Source organism: Haliaeetus albicilla, chromosome 27 (assembly GCF_947461875.1).
Source record: "Haliaeetus albicilla chromosome 27, bHalAlb1.1, whole genome shotgun sequence".
Lineage (NCBI taxonomy): Eukaryota > Metazoa > Chordata > Aves > Accipitriformes > Accipitridae > Haliaeetus > Haliaeetus albicilla.
The window spans coordinates 6,425,853-6,441,214 of NC_091509.1; the positions used below are offsets into that span (position 1 = coordinate 6,425,853).

General features: G+C 41.4%; 1 protein-coding gene across 15 annotated transcripts in view; it reads right to left on the bottom strand.

Moving 5' to 3' along the window:
* The window catches only part of TENM2 (teneurin transmembrane protein 2), an 848,782-nt gene that overhangs the window by 390,011 nt on the left and 443,409 nt on the right, over nucleotides 1-15,362 (bottom strand). The window lies entirely within an intron of this gene.

Consider the following 15,362-nt stretch of genomic DNA (forward strand, 5'->3'; position numbering starts at 1 on the left):
CTGCTAATTTCTACATCAATTTACAATATAGTTTAACTGGCAGATGGAATTCTAGTTATAACTACTAACAAACTGCCACTGATAAACAAATGAGTGAACAAATGTTTAATGTTGATAACTGAGTTTTCATAGCAACAAAACACATTAGCATTGATAAATCTGTGCTTAAAAAAGAGGTATTACAGACACTGTCTTCTGTTTATCTTGTTATTTCTATATGAGGTTGCACTAGGTAGTAGGAGAAGAAAAAACAGGACCCAGAACTAACATTTTTAAAGGAATCCATCAGAGGTACGATCAGATCTCAAATTTTTTAAAAAGCAATTACGAGCTAAAAACTAAATTTAAAATTTGAGATTTAATTATAAATTCTTACTCATTTAGAAAAAGTCCACACACTAAGTCCTCATACAAGTAGGGTTCATTTTCATGCAAGATGGGGGTGGTGCCTGTGGAGGACTTGTTTGTTTTTTTGTTTGGTTGGTGTTTTTTTCTAACTATATATACCATTTGTAACATTAGGACAGCTTCTGTAATTTGCTTTCTTTATACCTTTTACCTTTTTAAGGTGAAGGCAAATAGGCTTTTAGCCAACTGACAATTGTCTGCAGAACCAACACAAGTCCACAATCAGACTTGGCTATTACATTGAGATGTAAGATTAAGAGGGCAGCAGAAATGTAAACAAACCTGGAAAAGAACTTATATATTCTCTTTGCTGCAGCATCCTATTTGGGCCTCCTCTTGGATCTTAGCATCTCAACTCTATTAGGGAAAAGGAAGGACTATGTCAGTGACATAAGATTCTGGAAATCTGGATCTAGATCTCAACTATACAGCATACTTCTTTGTTAGCTTATGCACGTCACAGTGCTGCGTTCAGGTATCTGTGTCTTAAGGTACCTAGCTAGTTTAAAAAAAAAAAAGTTTTAACAGCGTTACACAACTCAGTATCCTCTTTTGTAAGGGTTTCACAGTTCCACAGATGAGGTTATGAAGATGAGTTCATGAATTATTGTCAGGGAATCAGTGGCCAATTTCAACCCTCAGTATTTAAATATCATTGTCGTACCACAAATTTTACAAGAATTGATGTTTTTCTCTGAATGTTAACCTCCAGAATCTCACCACAAACCATCATATTATGCTCTGGGCAGATGGAATCCAGTTTTCATATTTGTAAAGTAAAACTTGAAAAACAACTCTTTAAGCTTGCAAACTGTCCCAAACCTCACACTTACTGCTACATTTGTGAGTGCTTCAGTGTTTCACTTCTTATTTTTTGTCCCCCAAGGACTGGCAATACACTTACATAAATACGGATCCATTAAAATCAGATTCTCGCTAATCTTGAGCAACCTGCATTACGACCTTAGAGTAAAATTTACCATAAAGAGAAAAATATTCATAAGGACACCGGGCTTTTAAACCTCTCTCCATATGTGTATCAATACAGCATTAGCCTGACCTAGCAAAGAAGAATTTTGTGTGATGGTTTACATCAAGTATTTCTCCTTGCTCTGTTGGTCTAAAGAATCTAATCCAAGCAGTGCAGCTGCTTTAAAGGCCTCCCGTTTTCTCTTCCAGACATGAAGGAAATAAACACAACCTGAAGATTCGGGGGGCAGAAGGAAGAAGGAGAAACAGAGATCCATGTGTTCAGTTATTGCAAGTTTTTCCAGAGTATTATTAGTAAATACTCTAATGGAAGTCCCTAGCTACCTTTTAAAGAAAGAAAGAAAAAAAAAAGAAAAAAAAGAAAAAAAAAAAGAAAAAAGGAAGTACCAAGTTCCTATAAGAAGCTCACTCTGCCTATGCAGTGAGCATAAATATTTAACTTAAAAATTAGTAACAGTAACAATTAGGAAAGAGATTTTTCCTGTGTATTTCCCATTTCATTTTGTATTTTCTCACCCTTATTGGTAAATTGCTTGTCTCGTGGAAGTCTTGATAAGCAGTTTCCACATATCTTGCAATGTACTAGATTATATTCATGACAACAATTTTCAAAAACCACCAACTTATATCCATACTTCTATAAGTATTTATCCATTCTTACGGGCTTATCTACAAATTCACAATGCAATCCAAACCCTGTATTTACATCCAAGGTCAACAAAACACTTGAAAACATGCATGCAGTTTGTTTTTCATGAAAGATACAAGATTGCGTTGCTAAAACTAAGCATAAGCTTACACATACTATACTAACTAAATTCTTTTCTACAAGAACTGACCTTGTGTTTGAACTAGAAATGTTTGGACACTGAACTGCTTGAGTCCTGACAGCTCCAGTGAGCAAAGCAAGTTATTCTCCTATGGAAGTAAGTTATTCTATAAATCAGCCACATTTCCATAAGACAGGCTAGGTCTTTGACTAACATGAATGCAAAACCTGTATTTTACTGCTGTTAAATGTGCTTCCACTTAAGCCTCCTCAAGCAGTACTCCAGTAGCGTACGGGAACCACACCATAGAACATTACAAAATAACTACACAATGAAATGTACTAGTAATGTCATTTCGTGCAGAGGTATAAATAACTGATTCCCAGCCCATTTTTTGTACTTTCACCATTACAGAGAAAACAAGTAATCAGAGCTTTCCCTCAATCTTACCTGAGGAAACCAAGTCAAGTTTAATCACAGAAAACCTCTTGATCCCTTACTTCTCTACTCTACTAGCAATCTGGATCATTCTTCTATTTGTTTTAGGTCTAGGATTTCATTAGCCTGCATGCAAATGCATACTCTATGTCTGTGACTTAAAACTTGCATAGTAACAGAATACTGAAGAACATTCAACACATTGCATTGTTTCTATGATGCTGAGTCCCCCTCCTCACAACCCCCTACTGGGAAAATGAATCGACAGTGTTATCTAGAAGATGGAGCATCAGGACAGCAAATTATGGGGCAATAAAGTGGCAAAAGGCTACAAAAGTACTCCTGCCTATTAAAGGGACTACCGGCCAGAAACACTCATTGACTACATATCCTTTGGAGCTAAATCAAAGCCTCTGGCTATGCAAAAGAGCTAATGACCACATTCTCTTACGAATATCCTTCTGTATTTTACATCTAGGAAAGGCTTTTTCTTTGCCAATTATCTAGTTGAATGGCAGGAACAACGAACTAATTTTTCCAACCTTTTGTTTTTGTTTCTTCTGTTTCAGACCTGAAAAAAGACTGTGTCTGAAAGCATATTTTCTTTTTTTTTTTTTTTCAGTTATACTAGTTGGTTTAATAAAACATACCACCTTTTTCCCCACAAACCTTGTTTCAATAATACCTTTGGATCTTTCTCTCATGCCACACCTGTAAAAGTAGAACGGCACTGTGAGGCCCTTCATCCCTCCCCAACCACCATTCCCTAGACTGCAGTCTGTTCACTGCTCAGAGGAAATACAAGAGTAGCACAAGGGCTAGAACAGAGGCAGAGCACACAAAAAAAATCCCTTCTGTCTTATATTGTCTACACTTAACTTCCCACTGTCCAATTTATGACAAGAAGTGAAATTGGTGTGGTAAAAGAACTGTCACATTCAGACATAATTTTAATGGGGAGAGGCCGAAGATAAAGACCTTGCACAAGCATAAGCTACACGTAACATCCTGGCAGGGTGGAGGAAAACATGTGATGCTATTTCTGGTATGAATTATAAAACCACCTAAATACTGCTTTTTGAGCATAACTGAATACATGTGAAAGAATCATTATAAATCGTAATTGTTTATGACCTCCATTTGGTCCAAACACTACAACCTTACTTGCTATATGCATGGTTGAACAAATTTGTCTATGACTGCTGGTGTTACACGATAGAAGAAATAGCCAAGTGTCATGCAAAGGAAACAAAGAAAAAATACCAGCAGAAGCTTCTTCAGTAGAAGCAGCTTGTAATTTGGCTCTAAGTCATATGGATTTCTTAATGGCTACTGAAAATAATCTTTGATTCTTGTAATTGTCAACTCAGTAAGTGATAATAACTAATACCTAAGTTGTTATTTGTTTATATAGTTAATTTTTAGTTTTCTCCATTTCATAAAATAAGTGTTAATGTATTATGAAACCAGTCATTTCATGAATGAATGGAAATCAGTACTTTTGTAAATTTTGCTTGACAGACAAAATAAAAAAGGAGATAATCAGTATGTTCCTGGTTATTTGGGAATACTAATTTCAAAGGACATATAATTCCCTCCCTCCCCTCATTGTATTTACTTGTAAAACCATACAGGAATATGCATGAAAATGACATTTCAAAATTCAGACTTCTGTGGCACCAACTTGTACTACTGTCTGCTTGGTACATTTCTGTTTAGAATTTTTGCTCCAACTGTAGCTCCGAATACAGTCACACAAGCTAAAGCCTTTTAAGACTGTCATCAGACATCAAACAATTCCTGAAGTATCTCCCAGAGAAGATTTACATTTTTAAAAACAGCAGTAAACTGATTACCTTCATCTGTGCCTAAATGGTAGCCAGGTCATGTGAACTTCCTGTGCCTCAATTAACATTAGGGATTGAAAGAATAACTTACCTACAAGGTGCAGGTTTGCCTGCCATGATTCCTTCCTATAACATGGGCTGAGAGCTCCTTCACACTGTATAGTTATGTTCTGCTTGCAAAGACAAAGGCCAGCTTCCAGGAGAGTGCTGTATGGCTCGTAAAGGATTTTCTTCACTACTAGATAATCTAAGTTCTCTACATGAAGTACAAATCTACACCAAGTCAATAGAGTACATAGATTCAAAGAGCGTACAATTTATTTTAGAGTACTGCGCAACACGCTTAAAAACTGAACAAAGCCTAGTTTTACTGCCCTGTCCTCTGAATTAATATGCAACATTCATGCCTTAAGTATATCCTTGAGCATTCAGTACTTCTCTGAGCCACAGCTTTGAAGATGTGTTGGTTTCTTATGCACTAACTTGACCTATATTCAGGCTGACTTCTATTCTGAGATTATTTCTGCTGTGAGTTCAATTCCAGATGCTATATACATTGCTTTGCTACCCCTATGATACAGATGCCAAAAAGCAGAGGGATGTCAACAAATTAAAAGTCCACTGCTGTCGTTCCCTAATAACCAGAACTCATCAAAAAACGTCCTTTTCTGTAAGCTAATCTTGGCACAAGCATATTTCCTTGATAATGTAGAAGCACAGAACCAAATCTAGAAACCTCCTTAAATTATTTGTTGTTATGCCAGGGTCCAAAGACCTGCTGACTTGCCTGGAGCTGAGCTCGATCTGTTCCATGTGCCAAGGATGCCTAAAACGCTTTCAAATGGGGAAGGCTTCCCTAAGAAGGGAGAATAAGCCTGCAAGAGAAACCAAAAAATGAAGGGAAAAGAAAAGAAAAAGTTATTAAAAACAAAGTTCCAAGATGAAACCAGAAAAATGGCGCTCCATCTCTAACACAGGGCACAGTAGAGGAAATGGAAAACTGGGACAAAGGTCTTACTTTCTAACACTTGCTCCTGTTTACTCGTGTCCTGATCCACAATTTTTGCACCAAAACTCCAGTTTTCACATTTATAGTGCAAAGGTCTTACAGGATTAGGTCTTATCCTACTAGTAACAACTGAAAATTCATTAAATGCTTCAAACCGTTTCATGTAATGGTCAAGTGGAATAGTCATATACTATACTGGAACACCTAAAATTCCACGTATCTCGTGAAACAAAACTGTAAAGCCTCCTAAGTCTTCTAGGTCAGCTGAAAGACCCCTAGAGAATTCTGAAGACTTCCATTTCTGCACATTTATAACAGACCCATGATGAACAGTTAACTTTACACCAACAGTTACCACAGCAGTGATGATGCAAGAAACACTGAACTGCTATACAAGCAATACCATAACAACAGTATATAAAAACAACTGCACAATCCCTACTTGCTGCTTGCATATGTGCGGAGTCCTACTTATAACATGAGTCAAGATGGTTTTTTATTAAACTGTTTCATGCTGCATCTATCCTATGACTCAAGCAAATGAGTAGATAAGAAAAAGGGTGGGTAGTTTCAAGAAAGTCTGGTTTACTATCCGTCTGTTGTTGTTTAGAATATAGAGTAAAATTCTACCAAGAAGGCATATAAAAGCACCCTTAAAACACTTTTCTTGGCATGCCATCAGCTCTCATCAGACATTGGATATCGTTTTTGATGAACCTTTGGTATGAACCAGAGCAGCTGTTCCTGTCTTTATCCCTGTCACACCACTAACAGAAAATGCATAGTGAAGCAAAAGACTAAAAAAAATTTGGTAAAAGTAAAGTACTGATTAGAATGTTGAGAACAGCAAGAACTTGACATGATTGACTCTTGAGAACTTTAAGACATAGTATTTTAAGTAAATTGTTAAAAAGTGACAGAAATGTTCAAAAAAGCATATGTATATTAAAAGTTCTATAAAAAGCGAAGATGACATTACATTAGAAATGACTAAAACTTAAAAAAAAAAATTAAACGCACATTTTAGTTTTGGTTTTAAGACAACCATTTCACAGTTCTGAAATGCAACCAGATCACATTATAAATACCAAGATGTGGCTTTTTAGGTATGTTAATTCTCTTAAAAATATCCATAAGTAACTTCCTGTATTTAAAAATAAACAAAATTTAATAGTAACTTCCAATATTTTTTTCCTATATCTTTTTATCTTCAGAATATACAGATTTTGATTCCATGGAAACTCAATTGAGACTGTGTCATTTCTTCCACTCAGCTGACTAAAAGCACTGGTGAACTATCTTGCTGTTATTTGAAATGTTCTTCAACTTTATGAAGTCAGACACATTAGAGGAAAAGCTTTCCAGTAAACAGTTTCTGACAAAGTGAAAAAAGTAGGCAACAAAAAAAGAAGTGCTAACTATTTTTACTTTTAATATTTTTCAGCCATCCAGTTTATTTCAGCCATTGTCATTTTTTGACATTGTCTCTCCTGTGACAATCACAGAAGCAATTCAAAACTTTACTTATCAGCCAACTCTCTTTGACAATAATCTGATTCTTACTTGTGAAATCTGGAATAAACCAGCACAATTTCAGATGCTGAATACCTAAAAAAACCTCTGGAAGTCACCAGGAATAGATATGAACTAGGCTACACAATATGACAGAGTCACCATACATATTTCCTGGAAAGTGCTCATCTTAATGCACAACACCAAAAGCATGACATTTAAGGGGTCCAATCTTGGAAAAAACCCAGACAGACTATCTTATAAATGCTCAAATTGTTCAATAACCTCCATTTCCTCTTTCCCTGAACCTCCTCGTTTCTTTTTTTAGGGCTTTTTGAAATACGCTTCCTCTCTCTGTGACTCTACCCCTGTCTATGAAGAGAATATAGAGGCAACAGCTGGTGTATAAGGGTACTTTGAAAACTACTGTTGAAGAGATCAGGGAGGGGTATCAACACATAAAAAAAAGAAACACCCCCCCCCCCAGTCCACCAACCAGAACTTTTAAGCTTCCCCCCCCCCCGCCCAATACCCCATTTTTCTCCATTAAAACTGTGCTTATTGACCTCAATGGGAAAATGTTTGGATCCCTGGTAGAATTTTATATAACCTTACTCCTTATTCATGATAGATTTTCTGCTGATTAAGGTTTCAAAGTAACTATAATAATGTAAAGCAATGCTATGCTGTTGTGATTTTTTTTTAATATAAAGGATATGACTGCAGTCATGCAATGCATAAGTCATAGAGGATGTTTTAAACATTCTGTTGCCCTGCTTATCTCTATCACCTAGTTTTTGTCTCAACTCTAACAGATTTTCTGTTAACCAAATTTACAGAGCATTAATTGACATCAACCGATACATGTTCGCGACAAAGAAAAAAAAAGTGTGAAGAAACATATAGTACTGTGAATTTCATTTAAAAAATGCTTCTCAGTTCGGTAAGAACTAGCCAAACCTATCCTATCATCATACGTAATGTCTGATTCAAGGCCTAAGTAGTTCCAACATGTTTTCTGGTATTCACCAAAATGGAAACATCTCTTTATGCTTGTCAAGAAGTCCTTTAAGAGCAATGAAAGGGTGCTATTGAAATACTTTCAACATCTGCTGATGTTTAAAGCTCAGAGGACATAATAAATGTTTACCCTAAAGGCAGCAGGAGGAAAATGTTAGTCCAGGATAAGCCACCTGACACTAGGCACACATGCATTTCTCTTACAGATGCTACTGAAATAACGTCCACGCAAAATCAATTCGCAGCCCTCCATTCCCGGAGCCAAGTGCCACCCTCAGGTAGCTCTAAATGCGACGAAGGGACTCACCAGCATGTGGACCGCAGAACGCGCCTTCGGGCGGCCGTCAAACTTGGGGGCAGCGCGTCGTGACGCTTGCCCCACCACTCGCCCGCCCGCCCGCTCGCTCTCCTGCCCTCGGTGGTGTGAGGGCCCGGTCCCGAGCGAGAGCGACCGCTGCCCTCCATCGTGGGGACGCCTGCCCGGGGAAACCGCCGCCCGCTCCGCAGGTGCCGCCCGTGAGGAGGCGGCGCGCGCCCAACCGCCGCCCCGCAGCACGCGCCCAACCGCCGCCCAGGCCGGGACCCGCGTGGGCGGGGGGGGGAGAACTACCCCTCCTTGCTGAAGGGTCTCGAAGCAGCTCGTGAAATTAGGCGATCCCCGAAGTGCTGCATCACAATGAGCAACCTCTGCTTGCTGAGATGGCGTGGAGTGACTTACCTCTACAGGATGACCGAGCCTGCCAAACTAGGGTTGCATTAATCACTGAGTCCGAAATGCATTTACGAGTTTTGTTATGACACCTGACATTCACTAAAACGGCAAGCGAGGAGACGCGAGTGCTCAAGCTGTCCAGCCACGAACGCGGTGCTTCGCCGCCCAAACCATTAAAACTGAATTTAACATAGCTGTACGGGTGGCATCCGCAGAGAGGGCTGGGAGGCTGGAGGTTTCGCTCTGGGTACTTTCACCTCTACCACGGCTCTCGCTGCAACACTGAAACGCTTTTAAGACGGAGTCTCTCCGGGTAAAGGTGCTCGGGCCGAGGGAAACCAAAGCTCGCTTCCTTCCCACCCAGCCCCAGCCCCGCCACTGCCTCTCCTCCCCCGGCCCGGCACGCTTCAGCATTGACCTGAATCCGGTGTCTCTTTGAACAGGGAGAAAAGGAAGGATAAAGAAAGAATAAATAAATCAATCAACGCTGAGTTTTGCTTTGGCCGGGCTTGGGTATTCGGGGGGGCGGTGGTCGGGTTTTTTGGTGGTTTGCGGGGTTTTGGGTTACTTTTATTCTTTCGGAGGGGGAGGCGCGTGTTGTGGCGATTGTTTTTAACTCGGACTCGGACCCAGAAGCGGCAGGAACAGCCTGGCGCCCGCGGAAATCCCCAACCCTCAGCGAGGCGTGAGCCGCCAGCCGCGGCCACGGCCCGGCCGGAGAGCAGCCGCCCTCCGCTCCCCGCCCAGCAGAGCGGCGGACCGGCCCCTCCCGCGCTCACCCTCCCCGCTCCGACGACACCGACGAAAAGCCCCGCGGCACCGTCCTGCTGCGGCCGCCGAACGGCCCCCCCCGCGCCACCTCGCCCCGCCGAGAAGCCGCGGTCGGTCCGCGCCCCCCGCCCCCGTCAGACGAAGCACACACCTGCGGGCGGGGTGGAGCGGGGCGGGAGCTCCCTCCCCCCCCCCGCCCTCGTGCGCTGCCTTCCCCTTCGCTCGGCGCCGGCTGCCGCCCCGCCCCGCCGCGGAGTCCGCGCTGGGCGGCGGTTGGGCGCGCGCCGCCTCCTCACGGGCGGCGGTTGGGCGCGCGCCGCCGCCTCCTCACGGGCGGCACCTGCGGAGCGGGCGGCGGTTTCCCCGGGCAGGCGTCCCCGCGATGGAGGGCGGCGGCCGCTCTCGCTCGGGACCGGGCCCTCGCACCGTCACGACGCGCTGCCCCCGAGTTTGACGGCCGCCCGAACTGGGTTTCCAGCACCGAGGTTTTCTTTTGGAACGAGAGGAAATGGGACATCCTGTGCCACGAGGAGGTGGCACGAAAAAGCCCGGGAACCCAGGCGGGCGACCGTCTGGCACACCGGTTAGTCGGGTGAACGCAAGGAACGCTCGGGCACCGGGAAACGGGGTACACAGCGGCACGACGCGGGACCTGAAGGGCAGTGGAACAGCGCGCGCCTCCCAGGGCCGCCCTTCTGAGGAAAGGTTAGGAGAGAGAAGAGCAGTGTTTGATATAAACCAGAACTGACAATGTCTGAATGGAGAAAGAGCTCCAGAAAGGTGGGAGCAGAGAGAGAGATCCTTTGGACACCAGTTGCGGCCGTGATGTGCGATGAATACCTGAACAGCTCGGCAGGGCTCACCGATCAAAAAGAGATGCCAAAGGGCTAACACTAATGGCAATTCTGTCTCGCCACAGTCATCAGCATGACAAGGCTGATGCTGTAGGTGCCTGAAGAAAGAGATCTTTTATTTTCTTAGAGAGCCAGGTATAGACTGTGCATGGCTTTGCTCATGCATAAAACCCCAAATTAGCACAACCGATAGCTGCTGGTAATGTGGACAATTAAAGTGTATAGTTTTCACTTTAGATTAACAATTTTAAACACAGGATTCCAGTGAATTTTTAACTACACCGCTGCTGAATGAAAAAAAAAAAAAGTAGGTTTTGCATGAGTCCAATCAAAACTGAAAGCTTTCAATTAAGTTACAGTCAAATGAAACCTTATTAAAATTTAGTTGCCCTGTTAGCCGCTGGATTACAATTCAGCAAGACCAAAAAAACCCCATTAAAAAGCACACACAAAAAAAAGAGTAGGAAATTGAACAACAGAGGGAGACAGGGACACGCAGAATCAGTACGTATTCCAAAGAACAATATGCAAACATGGAAATGTTTGTGCTCTGGCTACAAAGACCTCACTCAATATTTTTGAGTGTTTCAGTCTTTAAGCAAAGCACACACTTGGAATCTTACCTCAGCTAGTTCCCTTATGGCCTCAAAGAACACTGAACTTATTTCCTCAGTTGTATCTTTCATACTTTCACACATGCATCTCCCAGACTCTAGACGTGCTACATACCATCCATTGTAAGCTGATGAGCCTTACGTATATGGGCCGTAAGGGACAGAAGTGTGCTCTCTTTACCAGTGGAAACAGCCATTGCTATTGCATCATCTACACATTTGTAGGGAAGGAACATTATTCTAGGTAGTAAAATAAAAAAAAAAAACAAACCCCAGCCCAAACAACCCTTCTTGCAACAGGCAGAAATGAGAGCCCCGACTGAACTTCCACCTCTCAGTCTGTCTGCACAGGTGACAGATGCTACCTACTCCCATACCAACACTCACCGAGTGGAAAGGGAGGTTGCATCTATTTTGTTTATTAAGTGGATAATGACTCCATATGCTGTCCTGCAGCCAAACAACAGATAAAAATTATAATGTACAGGCCAAATAACTTCCTTGGAATCTAGACACAGTACTATGCATAATTCCCTTCTTAATGGTTATAAACAGACCAGAGCAATATACAAAAATAACATTCTACACAGAAGCATGATTATAATCAACTATGTATGACATTTCTGTGCCATTTGGGTTAACTTTCAACAGCATTCTAACATAGCTTCTCATTTGTCAGGTAATATCTTGCTTCAGTTATTTTATTTCAAAGTAGAAAACAACACCTAAGGTTAAAACTACTAATACAGTTATGGCAGTCACCCCAAATAAAAAAAAATATTTCTTTATTTGCAATAGGGAGCCCCCCAAAACCACAGGGCTAGTATTGACAACTTATTTCTTGTGTCATGACTAGAAAATAGAATGTAAACAATAATATTTTTATTGTTCAGATAAGTGACATTGAACTCTGGGGAGTCAGTATGTTAAAGCATGCAAAATCCGTGATTGAAACAGAGCTTTGGAGATCAAATCGCACCTCAGTTTGTGATTCACTGCTGGAACTTGGGAAAGACAATTACCTTTGATGTGGTCAATTTTTTCTGTTTATATAATGGTGGTAATGATACCTCATAGGACCCATTTAAGGGTTTAATAACTGATGTTCACGCAAAATTTTCAAGATGCTAATTATGATTATTTAGCTAAGTGTTAACCTAATACATATGTAAGAAAACAATATTAATGTATTCCCAAAGATGATTATGATCATAATTATTATTAATGCCACATGCACAAGTGCAATTGTTCCTCACCCGCCAAGGCATGATGTTTGTATGACATTATGGGTACCTGATAGGAAAGGCACGGCACAGCGCCTCAAAAGTCATAATGCATGGAAACTATGCTAGAAAAGGAAATGCTGGAAGGAAAATGTGCTAGCAAGCACAGTTCTGAAATGCCTCAAAAAGCCCCATTTCGAGTCAGCCTGAATCATTCGGGCAGCATTGTGACTTACTAGCTCTGCTGTTGGGCAGCAAGCAGAGCTGGTGAGGTCAAGGAGAAAGCAGCAGGAGTCCCAACAGAGACGACCAAGAGAGCAGCTGCAGCAATCCTGAGACAGAGGAAGAAGTGAGGAAGTAGCAGGAGTCCTGGTGAGAATGGGAGGACACAGAGATATCTGGGGAAAGAAATGCCGTTGCCAGCTTTCTCAGGTTATGTTTCACCCAGAAAAGACTGGGAACCACTGCACTTGGTACTGTCCTTCTCAAAATAGAGCAAGGTTTTATTCTAGCAAATATGAATACATTAGGGAAGCAAATAATTGAGAAGACTTTAGAAGGCTCTGGGAAAAGAAAAATCCTGTAAACAAGATTGAGCAACAAGTCTTTGAAAGAATCCTTTTGTTCCCAGCACAATGCTCCCAAAATCTGCTTCTTCAGAACATTATTCATTTAAGAAAAAAAGGGAAAAAAAAAAAAAAAGGAATGGATAGATAAAGGGAAAGCCAAGAACCCGTTTTAAGGAAAAAGCACTTTAAAATAATTCTGTTACTCTTCAGATTTTTTGTACCTATGCCTGGAGATACATTGCCCACACTCCTAAACACTGGTTCTTGGGCTTTACTGTTTGCCCTAGCTGAAACAGCTTTTCCTAAGAGGGCCAGCACAATTTTGTAGTCAGCAAAAACCATTTCATTGATTGGCCTGCCAGTGGCTAAAGGAAAACACATCCTATATGGTCTGTCCTGGTGCTTACGGGCAGCCAACCAGTGAAAATATATATACCTCTCAGGTGCAGCTCACTGCTCAGAACACACGTAATTCCAGCTGTAGGTACCAGTGAGTGTTCAGCTGCAGTTAGGAACGGTATGTTCTCAGTTTCAAGTTGGGCAAAACCCCACACCGTCTATTCCCCAGAGGAGTTTTCAGAAAAGCCAGCTACAGCCTTTGGCCAGTGGTACCTTCTGCAGAGGTGGGAGGAACGTGAAGAGGAAGCTACGGACTAAGGCTTATGAGTGGTGGGTAAGAGAAAGACAGGATGGCAGCAGCAGCCCAGGATAGGAGCTTGTATGGCTCCGCACTGGTAAGCTGGAGACTTCCAGTGACCCTCCGCTCTTACCAGGGACTGACTGGCGGTGCTTGCATCATGGGATATTAGGATCAACTTTCCATTGATTAGCTTATGGCCCTGTCAGATCAGAATGAAGCTTCAACATAATAAGGATTTCCCTAACAAACAAAAAGGGACTGCTATTAGCATATCAAACAAAAGGACAGGTTTCATTTTATTAAGCAGTGTAGAAAAAAACCTGCTAACACCTACACTTCTTGCTCCTACAGTGGACTTTGAGTATAGCCCTGAGGCTGTAACGATTATTGTCACCTTTACTAAAGTTTATACACAATCTACCTATGCCCAGAAAAGGCAAGGCTCATGCTTCAGCCTGTCACAGCCCATTGCACCTAAAAATATCAACACTTTAAAACTATCATACATTCAAAGTATTTTATGACTCTTAAAGAACAGACACAATAGCAGTAACAAAGAGGAAAAAGGAAATTTTAGTTTCTACGATGAAGACTAATGGCTTTATAAATCAAATATTAACATTGTTACATTTTTACTCTGTCTCTCTGAGAAAACCTGCTTCTTTGTCAGTCCTCCCCTGAAATATTTAGTCAGCTAGGTACACACAAATTTGTGTGAATCCCAAAGGCCTGAAATTCCTAAAAGTTTCACAGAACCCATAAGACAAGTACAGAACTGGTACCAAAGTTGTCCCTACTGACAGAAGAGTTTTGACACAACCCAAGAACTGCCTGTTCTATTAGACGAGGCACACGGACGTGCACGTACTGGCCCGCATACAACCTGCTCCACAGCTGACAGCCTGCCAGCGCCCTGCTAACGGACTGCAGGTAAGAAGAGAGAGGCGGACGGGAGGACTGCTGTGAATGAGTGCGGGGGAACGGAGGGTGCTGCTGGCTGGTGATGCTCAGGTGTGGGTTGTGGGGGTTTTTTATTCTCATGTGCCGGAATCCTAAAATGCTCTACGCTCCACTGAAGTCAATAGGGCTCTAGCAATGTACACTAGTTTACAATGTGATCTTAAAAGTTTTCATTTTTCTTTCTCTGATACTAGCACCATTTATCTCATTGTAATTAAGTCTTTACTATAGTAAACTTGTTTCTAAACTCTCCCCCAAACCCTAAAACAGCTTCTGCAGCCTGTTATACACATATTTCTCAAAGCAAAAATAAAATGACTAGCTTTAAAAAAAACCCAAATTATAATTAACATGTATGTATTTTGGCTGCAGCCAGTAGTAAGAAACACAACCTACTGTAAAGCAGCCTACAATTAAACATATTCATGGCATTCAAATATTAAAATTAGACGACAAATCTAAGATAAAAGTGACATTTAAGTGAATGATTTCCATAGTCTATGTCCCCATACGTTCTCAATGTTCAAATGCTGTCTCTCTGAAAATATCATACTGACATGGAAGCCCACAGAGATTCCTTCCGGGGCACTTAAAAGTTTTCTATTAATAACTAATGAAATACAATGACTTTTTGCAATATTTTTATGCAACGTTCTTTCTGCTTTAAAACTATATCCAAAACTACACCATGAATGAGCACCATGAGATTCTCCCTGAAGGGCTGTAGTGGCGTGGGTGACACATTTCTTGTCTCCCCAGAGGTGAAGTATGTCACATCCTCAGTACTTCCAATCTCACCCGTCTACAAAGCTACTATTCCCAGAGCAAAACATCTCATAGTCACACATGCTTTTTATGTGCTATGGGACTAACAAAAGCAAAGCAAAACAAAACCCCCTTCATTTTTCAAGCATACATAAATCTAAACCTAAAAGTAGAAGAAATGTATACAAATAAATTCATCTGAAAGAAATAATTTAAACAGCTCTAACATTGGGCTTCCAGTGTGTCTATCTATTAGAAAA